The following is a 14344-nucleotide window of genomic DNA, read 5'->3' on the forward strand; positions in this document are numbered from 1 at the left end:
AAAAAAATATTTCAGAACCACTAGGATTGCACTACACATATGTATGCATGTGATAATATTTCAAAACTACTAGGATTGCACTATATATATATATGTATATATATATATATGCATGTCTATATATATGTATGCACACATTTATATATGCATATATAAAGACAGACAATACTAAGTGTTGGTGAGGATGTGGAGGAATTTGAACTTTTGTACACTGCTGGTGGGAATGTAAAATGGTACAGCTTTGGAAAATAGTCTAGCATTTCCTCAATAGGTTAAATATAGAATTACTACATGATCCAGGAATTCTACTCCTAGGTATATACCCAAGCCAAATGAAAACATTTATCTACACAAACACATGTACACAAATGTCCAGAGCAACATTATTCCCAACAGCAAGAAAAAGGGAAATGATTCAAATGTCCATCAACTAATGAATGGATGCATAAAATGTGATATATCCAGTCAGTAGAACATTAGCTAGCAATGAGAAAAAATGAAAATCTGATACATACTTCAACACAGATTGACCTTGAAAGCATTTTGCTAAGTGAAAGAAACCACCACCAAAAATACCACATATTATGACTTCGTTTATATGAAATGTCCAGAATAGACAAATCTATAGTGACAAAGTAAATTATTGGTTGCCAAGGACTGGGGTTGGAATGGGACATGACTGCTAATGGGCATAGAATATTACTTTGGGGTGATAAAAATATTCTAAAATTGATTATAGAGATGAGATGGGATAGTTCCCTTGACCTTGACCCCCTTCGTGGGTGGGAACTGAAGTGGCTTCTTTCACTCAACCTGCCACTGGCCACTCCTCGTGAGAGGGACTGTACAAGCCAGTGTGGGAACTGGAGGGAATGAACGCTGGGACTGGCCAGTCACTCCTCTCTGGTGGGAGCAGGCTCTGTGCCGCCCCACAGCCGCACTCAAGCCCTTGTCCTCTCAGCACCCGGGTTCTTGGTTGGTGACCAGGAAAAATAAGGTCACCCAAAGGGACTGAAGGGTAGTGTATGCAGAGGATTTTATTGGGTAATGGTTCCCAGCAGGATGGGAGTTAGAAAGGGGATGGTGTGGGAAGAAAGTGATTTTTCCCTGAAGCCACATCATCTGAAGTTACTGCATCTATCTGTAGTCTCTGACACTCAGTTGCTCTTTGCTTGCTGCACAGCAACTTGTATACTCAACACTTAGCCACTTGTGTTGCTCTGCCAGCTGAAGTCTTTTTTATATGGGCACAGGATAGGGGAATGGCAGGCCAAAAAGCAACATTTGAGTGCAAAAATGGGGTCAGCTGCTTTCATGTAGGGCTGTGGTTCCAGGATTAAGGGTGGAATTAAGTCAGGAGCCAAGCCATTCGGTACCATTTTCCCCCTCTGAAGAGGCACATCTAACTGCCATTAGAAAATGGCCAGTCTTTCTGCTGTTTAAGGAAAATGGCAGTAGATTCCGCCCAGAGGTCTACCCAAGGATCCCCAGCAAAAGGGAGCCATGGCTCTGGTTGCCTGCTTGTTTGGTGATGGCCTCTAGGTGAGAGAAAAAAACAAGTTTTACAAGGATAAATATGCATGGATCACACAGGTATTATACAAGGAAAGAATCTAGTGTGAAATATTACAGAAGGGATTTCCACCAAGGTGGCCAAATAGGAACAGCTCGAGTGTAGTTCCCAGTGAGAGCAATGCAGAAGGTGAGTGATCTCCACATTTCTAACTGAGGTACCAGGTTCATCTCATTGGGACTGGTTAGACAGTGGTATAGCCCAAGGAGGGTGAGCCAAAGCAGGGTGGGGCATTGCCTTACCTGGGAAGCACAAGGGGCTGGAGAACTCCCTCTCGCAGCCAAGGGAAGTCATTAGGGACTTTTCCCAACAGCCTGGCACTCTGGCTCAGATACTGTGCTTTTCCTATGGTTTCCCACAGTGCCTGGAGTGACAGTGAGACAGAATCACTCATTGCCCTGAAAAAGGGGGCTGAAGCCAGGGAGCCAAGTGATCTGGCTTGGCGGGTTCCACCCCCATGAAGACCAGCAAGCTAAGATCCAATGGTTTGAAATGCTCACAGCCAGCACAGCAGTCTGAGTTCAACCAGGGACGTTAGAGCTTTGTGGGAGGAGGGGCAACCACCATTGCTGAGGTCCGGCTGGCTGGTTTTAACCTCACCTGTGTAAACAAAGTCACTGGGAAGTTTACACAGCAACTGGGCAGAGCCCATGGTGGCTCAGCAAGTCATCTGCAGGCAGACTGTCACTTGACTCCCTTCTAACTGGGCAGGGCAAATCTGGGTAAAGGCAGCAGCCTGTCAGGGACTTATAAATAAAGCCCCCACCTTTCTGGGACAGAGCACCCAGGAAAAGGGGCAGTTGTGCAGCTTTAGCAGACTTAAACTTCCTTGCCTGGCAGCTCTGATGGGAGCAACAGATCTCCTAGTACAGTGCTCAACCTCCCATAAGAGACAGACTGCCTCCTTAAGTGGCTTCCTGATTCCCGTGTATCCTGACTGGGACCCACCTCATACAGGAGAGCTCTGGCAGGTACCCTTCTGGGACAAAGCTACCAGAGAAAGGAACAGGCAGCAATCTTTCCTGTTCTGCAGCCTCCATAGGTGACACCCAGGCAAGCAGGGTCTGGAGTGGACCACCAGCAAACTCCAGCAGACCTGCAGCAGAAAGGCCTGACTGTTAGAAGGAAAACCAGCAAACAGAAAGAAAGAGTTTCAACATTAACAGAAAGGATGTCCACTCAGAGATCCCATCCAAAGATCACCAGCTTCAAAGACTAAAGGTACATAAATCCATGAAGATGTGAAGAAACCAGAGCAAAAAGTCTGAAATCTCCAAAAACCAGAATGCCTCTCCTCTTCAAGGGGATCACAGCTCCTCATCAGCCAGGGAATAAAACTGGATGGAGAATGAATTTGAGGCATTGACAGAAGCAGGCTTTGAGAAGGTGGGTAATAACAAACTTCTCCGAGCTAAAGGAGCATGATCTAACCCAATGCAAGGAAGCTAAGAACCTTGAAAAAAGGTTAGATGAAAGGCTAACTAGAATAACCAGCATAGAGAAGAACATAAATGACTTGATGGAGATGAGTAACACAGCACAAGAACTTCATGAAGCATACACAAGTTTCAGTACCCAAATCAACCAAGCAGAAGAAAGGATATCAGAGACTGAAGGTCACCTCAATGAAATAAAGTGAGAAGGCAAGATTAGCAAAAAAAGAGTGAAAAGAAATGAACAAAGCTTCCAAAAAATATGGGATTATGTGAAAAGACCAAATCTACATTTGATCGGTGTACCTGAAAGTGTTGGGGAGAATGAAACCAAGTTGGAAAACACTCTTAAGGATATTATCCAGGAGAACTTCCCCAACCTAACAAGGTGGGCCAACATTCAAATTCAAGAAATACAAAGGGCACCACGAAGATATTCCTCAAGAAGAGCAACCCCTGCTCCTGAATGACTACTGGATAAATAATGAAACGAAGGCAGAAATCAAGATATTCTTTGAAACCAGTGAGAGCAAAGACACAACATACCAGAATCTCTGGAACTCATCTAAAGCAGTGTCTAGAGGGAAATTTATAGCACGAAATGCCCACAAGAGAAACAAGGAAAGATAGAAAATCTAGACCATAATGTCACAATCAAAAGAACTAGAAGAGCACGATCAAACAAATTCAAAGGCTAGCAGAAGACAAGAGATAACTAAGATTAGAACAGAACTGAAAGAGATAGAGACACAAAAAAACCCTTCAAAAAAATCAATCAATCAAGGAGATGGTTTTTTGAAAAGATCAATAAAGTAGATAGACCACTCGCCAGAATAATAAACAAGAAAAGAGAGCAGAATCAAATAGATGCAATAAAAAAATGATAAAGGGGATATCACCACTGATCCCACAGAAATACAAACTACCATCAGAGATTACTACAAACACCTCTATGCAAATAAATCAGTAAATCTAGAAGAAATATATAAATTCCTGGACACTTACATCCTCCCAAGACTAAACCAGAAAGAAGTTGAATCCCTGAATACACCAATAACAAGGTCTGAAATTGAGGCAGCAATTAATAGCCTACCAATCAAAAAAAGTACAGGACCAGACGGGTTCACACTGAATTCTACCAGAGGTACAGAGAGGGGCTGACACCACTCCCTCTGAAACTATTCCAAACAATACGAAAAGAGGGAATCCTCTCTAACTCATTTTACGAGACTAACATCATCCTGATACCAAAACCTGGCAGAGACACAACTAAAAAAGAAAATTTCAAGCTAATATCCATGAACATTGATGCAAACATCCTCAGTAAAATACTGGAAAACCGAATCCAACAGCACAGCAAAAAGCTTATCCAACAAGATTAAGTTGGCTTCATCCCTGGGATACAAGGCTGGTTCAACATATGCAAATCTATAAATGTAATCCATCACATAAACAGAACCAAAAACAAAAACCGCATGATTATCTCAATAGATTCAGAGAAGGCCTTCAACAAAATTCAACAGCACTTTTTGCTAAAAACTCTCGATAACCTCGGTATCAAAGGAACGTATCTCAAAATAATAAGAGCTATTTATGACAAACCCACAGCCAGTATCATACTGAATTGGGGAAAAACTGGAAGCATTCCCTTTGAAATCTGGCACTAGACAAGGATGCCCTCTCTCATCACTCCTATTCGACATAGTACTGGAAGTTCTGGCCAGGGCAATGAGGCAAGAAAAAGAAATAAAGCATATTCGATTAGGAAAAGAGGAATCAAATTGTCTCTATTTGCGGATGACATGATTGTATATTTAGACCCCATCATCTCAGCCCAAGACCTCCTCAAGCTGACAAGCAACTTCAGCAAAGTCTCAGGACACAAAATCAATGTGCAAAAATCACAAGCATTTCTATACACCAATAACAGACTAACAGAGAGCCAAATCATGAGTGAACTCCCATTCACAATTGCTACAAAGAGAATAAAATACCTAGGAATACAACTAACAAGGGATGTGAAGGACCTCTTCAAGGAGAACTATAAATCACTGCTCAAGGAAATAAGAGAGGACACAAACAGATGGAAAAACATTCCATGCTCATGGTTGGGAAGAATCAATATTGTGAAAATGGCTAAACTGCCCAAAGTAATTTATAGATTCAATGCTAACCCTATCAAGCTACCATTGACTTTCTTCACAGAATTGGAAAAAACCCTTAAACTTCCTATGGAACCACATGTTCTCACTCGTAAGTGAGTGTTGAACAATGAGAACACCTGAACACAGGGTGGGGAACATCACACACTGGGGCCTCTTGCGGGGTGAGAGGCTAGGGGAGGGATAGCAAGGGGTGGGGGATAGGGAAGGGACATCATTAGGAGAAAAACCTAATGTAAGTGACCGGGTGATGGATGCAGCAAACTGTCATGGCACACGTATACCTACGTAACAAATCTGCACATTCTGCATATGTACCCCAGAACTTGACATATAATTTAAAAAAAAGAAATATTACAGAAATAAGAAGCGAAATATACTAGCAACACTGTACTCCAAACTGTCTCAGCCTGGTGAAAGAGATTAAACCTTGCATGGAAGCAGTTAAACTTTATGAGAGGGATCACTGCTCTGTCATATCTGTAGCAGTTAACAGGTGAACCTTAGGAATTCTGGGGTCTGTGGGCTTGCCTGGTGGTCATTAAAGCTTCTGCCTCTTTCTCGTGTCTAAAAGACTGAGGTGGCCACTTGCAGGAGGTCCTCTAAAGTACTACCTGGTCCCCGGGTGCATTTCTGAGTATTAAATCGAGGCGGTAAAGTTTGTTGGTCACCCATTCTGAAAGACAGGGAATTTGGCATCTCTCATTCCCTTTCTTCAGTGAAAACTTGGGGTGTGTGAGAGAGAGAAAGAAGGCATTTCCCCTTTTTCTTCTGTCTTTTTGTCTGACTCCTGGCGACCCTGGCAGGTGCCACCCATGGGTACCAATGTGGCATGCACCCACGAAGTGGGTAGGGCCTGGAAAACAGGAATTACCCACACTCATCGATGCCTCTGCCGCCCCTTTGAGTTGACTGGGCTTCATTTATGCCCATTTATGCCATGGAGCATGGCCTCCTTCCACAAAGCAGGGGTTTCACTGGCAGGAATTGGTCCTGCCCACTTACACTGTGCCTGTTACCTGGCTTTGGATCCCTCAGAGCCGGTTTTCCTTTCTAGGGCCTCAATCTGAAGCTTAGAATCAAGTTTCAGTGTTTCAGAGGCTGCATGGATTCATTTAGATTAAGTCCCAGGTGGACTTTGCCAAATTTGAAGTCATCAGCCAGGAGGGGTTGCTCCTCTGCTGTCTCCCTATCACAAGCAAAGTGTTGAGGTAGGAAAAGAATCCTCTCGCTGAGAAAAGAAACAAACCTTAAAGGACAAAAGTGGTGGCACCTGGGTAAGAGCCGCTTGCTCTGATGAAATGGGTTTCTTTAATCGCTCTATCCCTCCCCTGGTTCAGACCAGCTAAACCTCTGCGAAGTTGGAAACGGTACCAACGTTCCTTTTACCCAAAGCAGAGAAAGAGGTGGCAGGTCTCAGAAAAGACACAGATCCAACAGTTCCTCATTTTAACTCACCGTTTTTTATTTCCTGGACAGGCCCAGATGATACAGGACTGTTCCCTTCACCCGAACCCCCTTCGTGGCGGGAGCTGGCGCCCCATTTTGCTCAGGCCGCCTCTGACCACTCCTGGCGAGGGAGCCTGGTCTCTGCAGGCCTCACAGCAGCGTCCAGACCCTGCCCCTCGGCACCCGGGTTCCTGCCCAGAGTCCTGGAAGAATTAGGTCACACGAACGGACTGAAGAGTAGAGTCAGCGGAGGCTTTTATTGAGCGGTGGCTCTCGGTGGGACAGGAACTGGAAAGGGGATGGTGAGAGAAGGTGATCCCTCCCTCCGTGAAGCCGCTGGGTCTGAAGCCGCATCTCCCTGCAGCCTTCAACACTCAGCTGCTGCTTCTCCGCTCCCCACTCAGTCGCCTGTGTGTGTCGCTCTGCCAGCTGAAGTCTTTTACGGGCCCAGGATAGGGGCATAGCGGGCCAAAAAAGCCACATTTGGGCAGAAAAACAGGGTCAGCTGTTTTCGAGGCTGTGATTCCAGGCTTAAGTGTGGGGTTTAGCTGGGAGCCCAGCCATTCTGTATCAGTGCTAGTTGTGCAACTTACAAATGTACTAAAAACCATTGAACTGTGTATTTTAAATAGATTAACTGTATAATATATGAATTACATCTCGGTAAAGCTGTTTTCTTAAAAAAATATGCATATACCTTACTCTAGTCATTCCAGGTCTAGTAACATACACTACAGCAATACTAGCATAAAGATGTAATACGTGGTTAATAATGGTAAGTATTGGAAATACTTAATCTTGCAAGTGCATGATCAGTAAGGCAGTGGAGGCAAGCCACTGGGATCAGTAAGCCACTGAACCCAGGAGGCAGAGGTTGCAGTGAGCCAAGAGCTCCAGGCTTCTCAGCTTCTGAGTAGCAATCTCAAGGAAGTAGCACTCTGACTGAAACTGTCACAGACCTACTCCTTATATCAATCACTGTTCCCATAGAGATGGCTCATTATGATTTGTGGGGTCCAGAATCATGCCCACTGCTAAAATCAGGAATTCAGGGTCCTGGGAGAGACACCCATGCCACCCACCTGATTTTTTTCTGGAAGTTTGACTTTAAAAGGAAGAAGAGAGCAAGAGATCAATATTAGCTGCAGTGTGGAGGTGAGGTGTTAGTTTTAGAATGGTTTAGAGGTGACTTGAAGATGTTTAAACGGGATTGTGCAAAGTAGCCAATATGGAGGGAGCAGTTAAAGACACAAAAGAAATGGAAATATTTCTAATCAATAGATCTCAGGAAATTATTATTTCCCACTATCCCTCAGAAAATCATATCCAATAAAGGAATTTGTTCCTAGATTCTTGGAGAATAATCCAGGTTCTCCCTTAACTTTCCTCTTCATGCATAAGTAATACAAAGTTGAATCTTCACTTTAAACCACATTACACAGACTTGAAGGTGAAACTCCAATGCCCAGGCCATTATGTTAATCAATAGTTCAACCTTCATTTTTTTTTTTTTTTTTAGATAGAGTTTCGTTCTTTTTTTTTTTTTTTTTTAAGACGGAGTTTCACTCTTGTTACCCAGGCTGGAGTGCAATGGCGTGATCTCGGCTGACCGCAACCTCCACCTCCTGGGTTCAGGCAATTCTCCTGCCTCAGCCTCCTGAGTAGTTGGGATTACAGGCATGTACCACCATGCCCAGCTAATTTTTTGTATTTTTAGTGGAGATGGGATTTCACCATGTTGACCAGGATGGTCTTGAACTCTTGAGTTCAGGTGATCCACCAGCCTCGACTGCCTGAAGTGCTGGGATTACCAGAGTGAGCCACCACACCCAGCCTTAACCTTCATTAAAAATAGGATTCCCAGCCAGGAGTGGTGGCTCACGCCTGCAATCCCAGCACTTTGGGAGGCTGAGGTGGGCAGATCAGGAGATCGAGACCATCCTGGCCAACATGGTAAAACCCTGTCTCTACTAAAAATACAAAAATTAGTCTGGTCTGGTAGTGCATGCCTGTAATGCCACCTACCTGGGAGGCTGAGGCAGGAGAATTGCTTGAACCCAGGAGGCAGAGGTTGCAGTGAGCCAAGATAGCGCCACTGCACTCCAGCCTGAGCAACAGAGGGAGACTCCATCTCAAAAAAAAAAAAAAAGGGGGGGGGATTCCCTCCACTTACTCCTCTACCCAGTCAGGGCGTAATTGCGGCAGGCCATCTGTCTTTGCAAAAGGGAGCGTGGTAATCTTTGTTTTGTTTGTTCAGCTTCCCTCACATTCTCAGCTGCTGTAGCTGACCCCTCTTAGTTGGAACACGAAGAGGGAGAAGAAAGGGAAGCAGAAAGCTCTTCCTTGACTGGTACTATTTTAAGATGGCTTTGCACTCTCTGGTTTTGGCAGATGTTTCAAACTGAGTCATACTTGAAGATGGTGTCATGGATTCTTTGGACACTATCCTGTAGGACCCTTCCAACTACAACTCCTATGACATGGGCCAGACATTCTGTTCTTATAGTTCCTGATCCACCCTTAGCTGGAAACAAGGGCCCACTTCTCAGAACCTCTGTTGGGGACCCATTCTCTTCCCAGGCAATCTTCTTAGAAAAATCTCCTGCTAAGTGAAAGTATATGTTTTCCTCATTAGGTGAATTGAGTCATTGTTTCAGGTTATCTGCAGCCAAAGGCATTTTCACTGATAGAGCAACATGAATTACATTTTTTCTTCTCCTGGTGTCTTGTTTATTTTGGGGGAGGGGAGTTGTTACTTCTTTGTGTGTTCCATTTCTCTTTAGAATATTTCACTGGTCCTGATTTAGAAGGTTTAAGCTTCATCTGTTCAGAGCCTCAGAGAAAAGCCTTGTTATATAAGAAGAATATTGAGGAAATTATTAAATTATGATTATGAATAAAAACCATAATAAAGAATTACTTTCAAAAGTAATTCTTGAGAATTTTATCCCAAGACCAGCAAAGGGCAGAATTCCTGGACTTTTCTCCTTGAAACCTCCCAAGTGAGTTTTCTCTGAGATTGACAGAGTTTTAGGAAATTAGATGGAATGAATGTCCATATGTTTTAAGCAGTAACTGTAATATATTAACAGCTGCCTTAAAACTGATTAGAAACCAAAAGAAATAAAGAGACTAATTTTTGTACCCAGCTGCATGCTAAACTAAACATGCAATGAACCGATCTGAACCTAAATATAACTGCTACTTTCAGATGTCTATTTAATTTTATAAGTAACTCAGATCAGGCGTGGTGGCTCATGTCTGTAATCGCAGCACTTTGGGAAGTCAAGTCAGGTGGATCACCTGAGGTCAGGAGTTTGAGACCAGCCTGATGATGGTGGGTGTCTGTAATCCCAGCTACTTGGGAGACTGAGGCAGAAGAATCGCTTGAACCCAGGAGGCGAAGATTACAGTGAGCCGAGATCACATCATTGCACTCCAGCCTGGGTAACAGAGTGAGACTTTGTCTCAAAAAAAAAATATTTTATAAGTAACACATAAATATATCCTATCCTATTATAAAAGATTCAATTCAAAACAAGAACAGCACCAAAAATAAAAAAGATTCAAGCATCTCAAAGTTCCTTTCCTTTTTTATAAGTATTTGCACACACACATATAACTGAATATTTTACATAAATGAAATCATAACAAATGTGTTTTTCGATGACTTGCATTTTTAGTTAATGATTTGTTTTGAAAATTTTCCATGTGCTGAGCTCATTTTAGTAACTGCTATTCAATAGTAGGGTGTATATATTTATTCAATCATATCTATTAATGGATATTTAAATTCCTTCTCACTTTTAGTAATTAAAAACAATGCTGTAATGAATAATAAACATTCCTTTATTCATATTTTTCTATAGCATTCAAAAAAAATCAAAACAGAAAACAGCTAGAATGACGTAATAGCCTCTTAACCACTCCCATATATATGTTTGCTTCACATTTTTACCTTAGCTGCATGTAGAGAATTGCCTAACTCATCAGTAATAACACCATTTAAACAAATAGAGCACTGCCTGCATGAATATAACCTAAAATAGTATCCTTAATAAATGTTACTTGTGTCTCAAAATGGAACCGCAACAGACAAATTCATGAGATGACCGACCTAACTGAGAATGCAAGCTGACTTTAAGCGCCATTTATTCCTTTCTTCCTTCTTTCTTGCCTTCTTTTCTTCATTCCTTTTTCTCCCTTCTTTTCTTCATTTTTTTTCTCTTCCTTCCCTCCTTCCATCCTTCCTTTTTCCCTCCTCTCACACTAGGCTACCACTAACCGTTTATTGAGTGTTAGAATGTACCTTTCAAGTCTTGGTACCTCATGACCCGTTGAGACATAAGTGTGTAATAATTATTATGTGAGGGCCGGGCACTGTGGCTCACACCTGTAATCCCAAAACTTTGGGAGGCTGAGGCAGGTGGATCACCTGAGGTCAAAAGTTTGTGATCAGCCTGACCAACATGGTGAAAACCCATCTCTACTTAAAAATACAAAAAATTAGCCAGGTGTGGTGGTACGTGCCTGTAATTCCAGCTACTTGGGAGGCTGAAGTAGGAGAATCACTTGAACCTGGGAGGTGGAGGTTGCAGTCAGCTGAGATCTCACCACTGCACTCCAGCCTGGTTGACAAAAGCAAGACTCCTTCTCAAAAAAGAAAAAAAAAATTATTATGTATGGACAACAAAGAGGTGTTTTAAATTTACATACTCTGTTAGAAGACTAAAAGATCTGTTTTAGTAAGTGATTCCTCTTTTAAGCAGTTACAAAATTACACTTGTCAAACTGTTTGTTTTTCATTAAAAGGGAAGACTTAACATTACACTTTTTTATTGCCTGAGAGAAAACCCTGCCATGCTTTTCATGTTATGTAGCCTATAAATAGATTTTCTTATTCAGCAGAAAGGAAGCAGAAATGTGATAAGTTTTACATGCCGCACGAAATAGGCCTGTGGTTCATGGGTGGACAAACTGAACAATGAAACCAAATCTCCCACACACAGTATCATCTGCATTAGCAGTAACTCTTAATTTGGCAACCTAAGAATATTGTAACAGAATCAAGGTCTGAAGGCCTCAGAGGGTATTTTTAGACTTCTATGGGATCATGATCTGCTCTTTTTAGGTGTGGATTTCACGTATTAAAATTCAGTAACTAGCGTTCCAAACTTCATAAAGCCAGTAAGGCAGCAAGCATAATGAAACAATGCTATGGGTCCCAAATGATAACAAAGGATACCTTTTCGTTTTAATTCCAATATTGTTTTCAATAATATTTCAATATGTTTCCTGTTGTGCCCTGGTATTCTCAGGCAGCCAGTTGTAAAAGCCTTCGTGATTTGGCAGTGAAGAGCCCATCAAATAATAAGCACTAAGTTATTCATTGCCCATTAGCGCAAACTGGTGTCAGGTTAGGTATCAGGCAAGGGAGGCAATGGATAACGTTCCTTGTATGTGTCTAATAAACTTATGAAACGGAATTTCCTGCCAGGTTAAATTTAATTCAACCATAGTGAATAAAGAAAATTTTCAGGGAAATATATTTCTTAGAAGGCTTTAAAAGTGGCTTAAGTTTTTCAGTTGAGTCTTTGTTAAAAAATCTCACATTAATTATATTTTCTCAGCATTTTCATGCTAAAACTCAGAGCAACCTCTTTATACCTTGAAGATTGTTTTAAAATATAATGAATTAGAAGCAAGTTTAAACATGTATCGGTAAATGCATTTATAAAATTAGGGAGAATTTTTTTTAATGCACTAGTAAATCCAGAAGATGTTTTCATTCTATTTCTGACTCATTTTTAAGTGATCTATGTAACTGTTGCAAGTATTTTATACTGTTTGTGATTCATAAATAGTAGGTGCTTTCTGATATGTTGATTGTATGATGAATTAGTTTTCCAATCTTCAAATTTTTGAAGTGTGTATTTTAAATGATTTTACTAACCAATTAGATAGGTATTTTAAAAAGACTATTATTGGCTCTTAAAGTTGCAACAAATGCATTTTATTTCATTCCTGCTCAGTGGTTATATGGAATCAGATCCTGAGATGTGGAAGATCCATTCATTACTCATTTTCTGTGATCCATTCATTACTCATTTTCTGTGATTCATTCATTACTCATTTTCCTTTGCTGACTATTTACACCAATCCCTTGGCTGTTTCTATTTTATAGAGAAGAAATCTAATCGAATGCATAGAGATGTTGAATAATTTGCCCAAGCTCACACAGCACTTTAGTAAAAACTTAGAATCTGTCTTCTGGAAATTTCAGAATGTGACTTAACTTACTAAACAATATTAAAATACCCCCAATACAGTGACTGAAGATAGGAATGAATTACAGTTGATGCCATAGTGCAGAAATGCTGATGCTTGCTAACTGCCATAATCGAAAATTTTTTTTTAAAAAATAGATGTTATCGTGGATTTGGTAAAAAGGGAACACTGTTACTCTGCTGGTGGGAATGTAAACTAGTACAATCACTATGGAAAACAGTGTAAAGATTTCTTAGAGAACTAAAAGAAGAACTACCATTTGATCCAGCAATCCCACTGCTGGGTATCTACCCAAAAAAAAAGACATCATTATTCAAAGAAAGATACTTGTGGGCCAGGCATGGTGGCTCATGCCTGTAATCTCAGCACTTTGGGAGGTCTAGGCGGGCAGATCATCTGAGGTCCAGAGTTCGAGACCAGCCTGGCCAACATGGAGAAATGCCATCTCTACTAAAAATACAAAATTAACCAGGCATGGTGGCACATGCCTGTAATCCCAGCTACTCAGGAGGCTGAGGCAGGAGAATTGCTTGAACACAGGAGGCGGAGGTTGCAGTGAGCTGAGATGGAGCCACTGCACTTCAGCCTGGTTGACAAGGGTAAAACTCCATCTCAAACAAAAAATAAAGATACTTGCACATGCATGTTTATAGCAGCACAAATATGGAACCAGCCCATCAATCAACGAATGGATAAAGAAGTTGTGGTTTATTTCGCAGCAACTTGGATTAAATTGGAGACCATTATTCTAAGTGAAGTAACTCAGGAATGAAAAACCAAACATCCTGTGTTCTCACTCGTAAGTGGGAGTTAAGCTAAGAAGATGCAGGGACTTAAGAATGATACAATAGACTCTGGGGACTCGGGGAAAGGGTGGGAAGGGGTGAGGGATAAAAACTAACCCTGAGTACAGTGTACACTGCTTGGGTGACAGGTACACCAAAATCTCAGAAATCACCACGAAAGAACTTATTCTTGTAACCCAACACCACCTGTTCCCCCAAATCCTATTGAAATTAAGGGTTTAAAAAAAGTGTCAATGCTTGCTATATTTATCATTGTTTCTAAGAGGAAAAAAGGAGAGGCCGGGCCGGTGGCTCAAGCCTGTAATCCCAGCACTTTGGGAGGCCGAGGCGGGTGGATCACGAGGTCAAGAGATCGAGACCATCCTGGTCAACATGGTGAAACCCCGTCTCTACTAAAAATGCAAAAAAAAATTAGCTGGGCATGGTGGCGCATGCCTGTAATCCCAGCTACTCAGGAGGCTGAGGCAGGAGAATTGCCTGAACCCAGTAGGCGGAGGTTGCGGTGAGCCGAGATCGCGCCATTGCACTCCAGCCTGGGTAACAAGAACGAAACTCCATCTCAAAAAAAAAAAAAAAGGAGAAACTGAACAAAATAAGAAATATAAATGGAAAATTAGCATATAAAATATGTAC

The 14344-nt window shown here is 41.8% G+C and overlaps 1 long non-coding RNA gene across 2 annotated transcripts in view; it reads right to left on the minus strand.

The window, feature by feature from the left end:
* The window catches only part of LOC128929687 (uncharacterized), a 205234-nt gene extending 198241 nt beyond the window's left edge, over positions 1 to 6993 (minus strand). The window contains exon 1 of one of the 2 annotated variants that reach the window (XR_013527020.1): positions 6627 to 6993. This is a non-coding gene — a long non-coding RNA (uncharacterized LOC128929687). Of the gene's footprint in view, positions 1 to 6417 lie in introns of both variants that reach the window. The other variant, XR_008476548.2, reaches the window with a different exon arrangement.
* Positions 6994 to 14344: the final 7351 nt, after the last annotated feature.

This window comes from Callithrix jacchus, chromosome 15 (assembly GCF_049354715.1).
Source record: "Callithrix jacchus isolate 240 chromosome 15, calJac240_pri, whole genome shotgun sequence".
NCBI classification, from domain to species: Eukaryota; Metazoa; Chordata; class Mammalia; order Primates; family Cebidae; genus Callithrix; species Callithrix jacchus.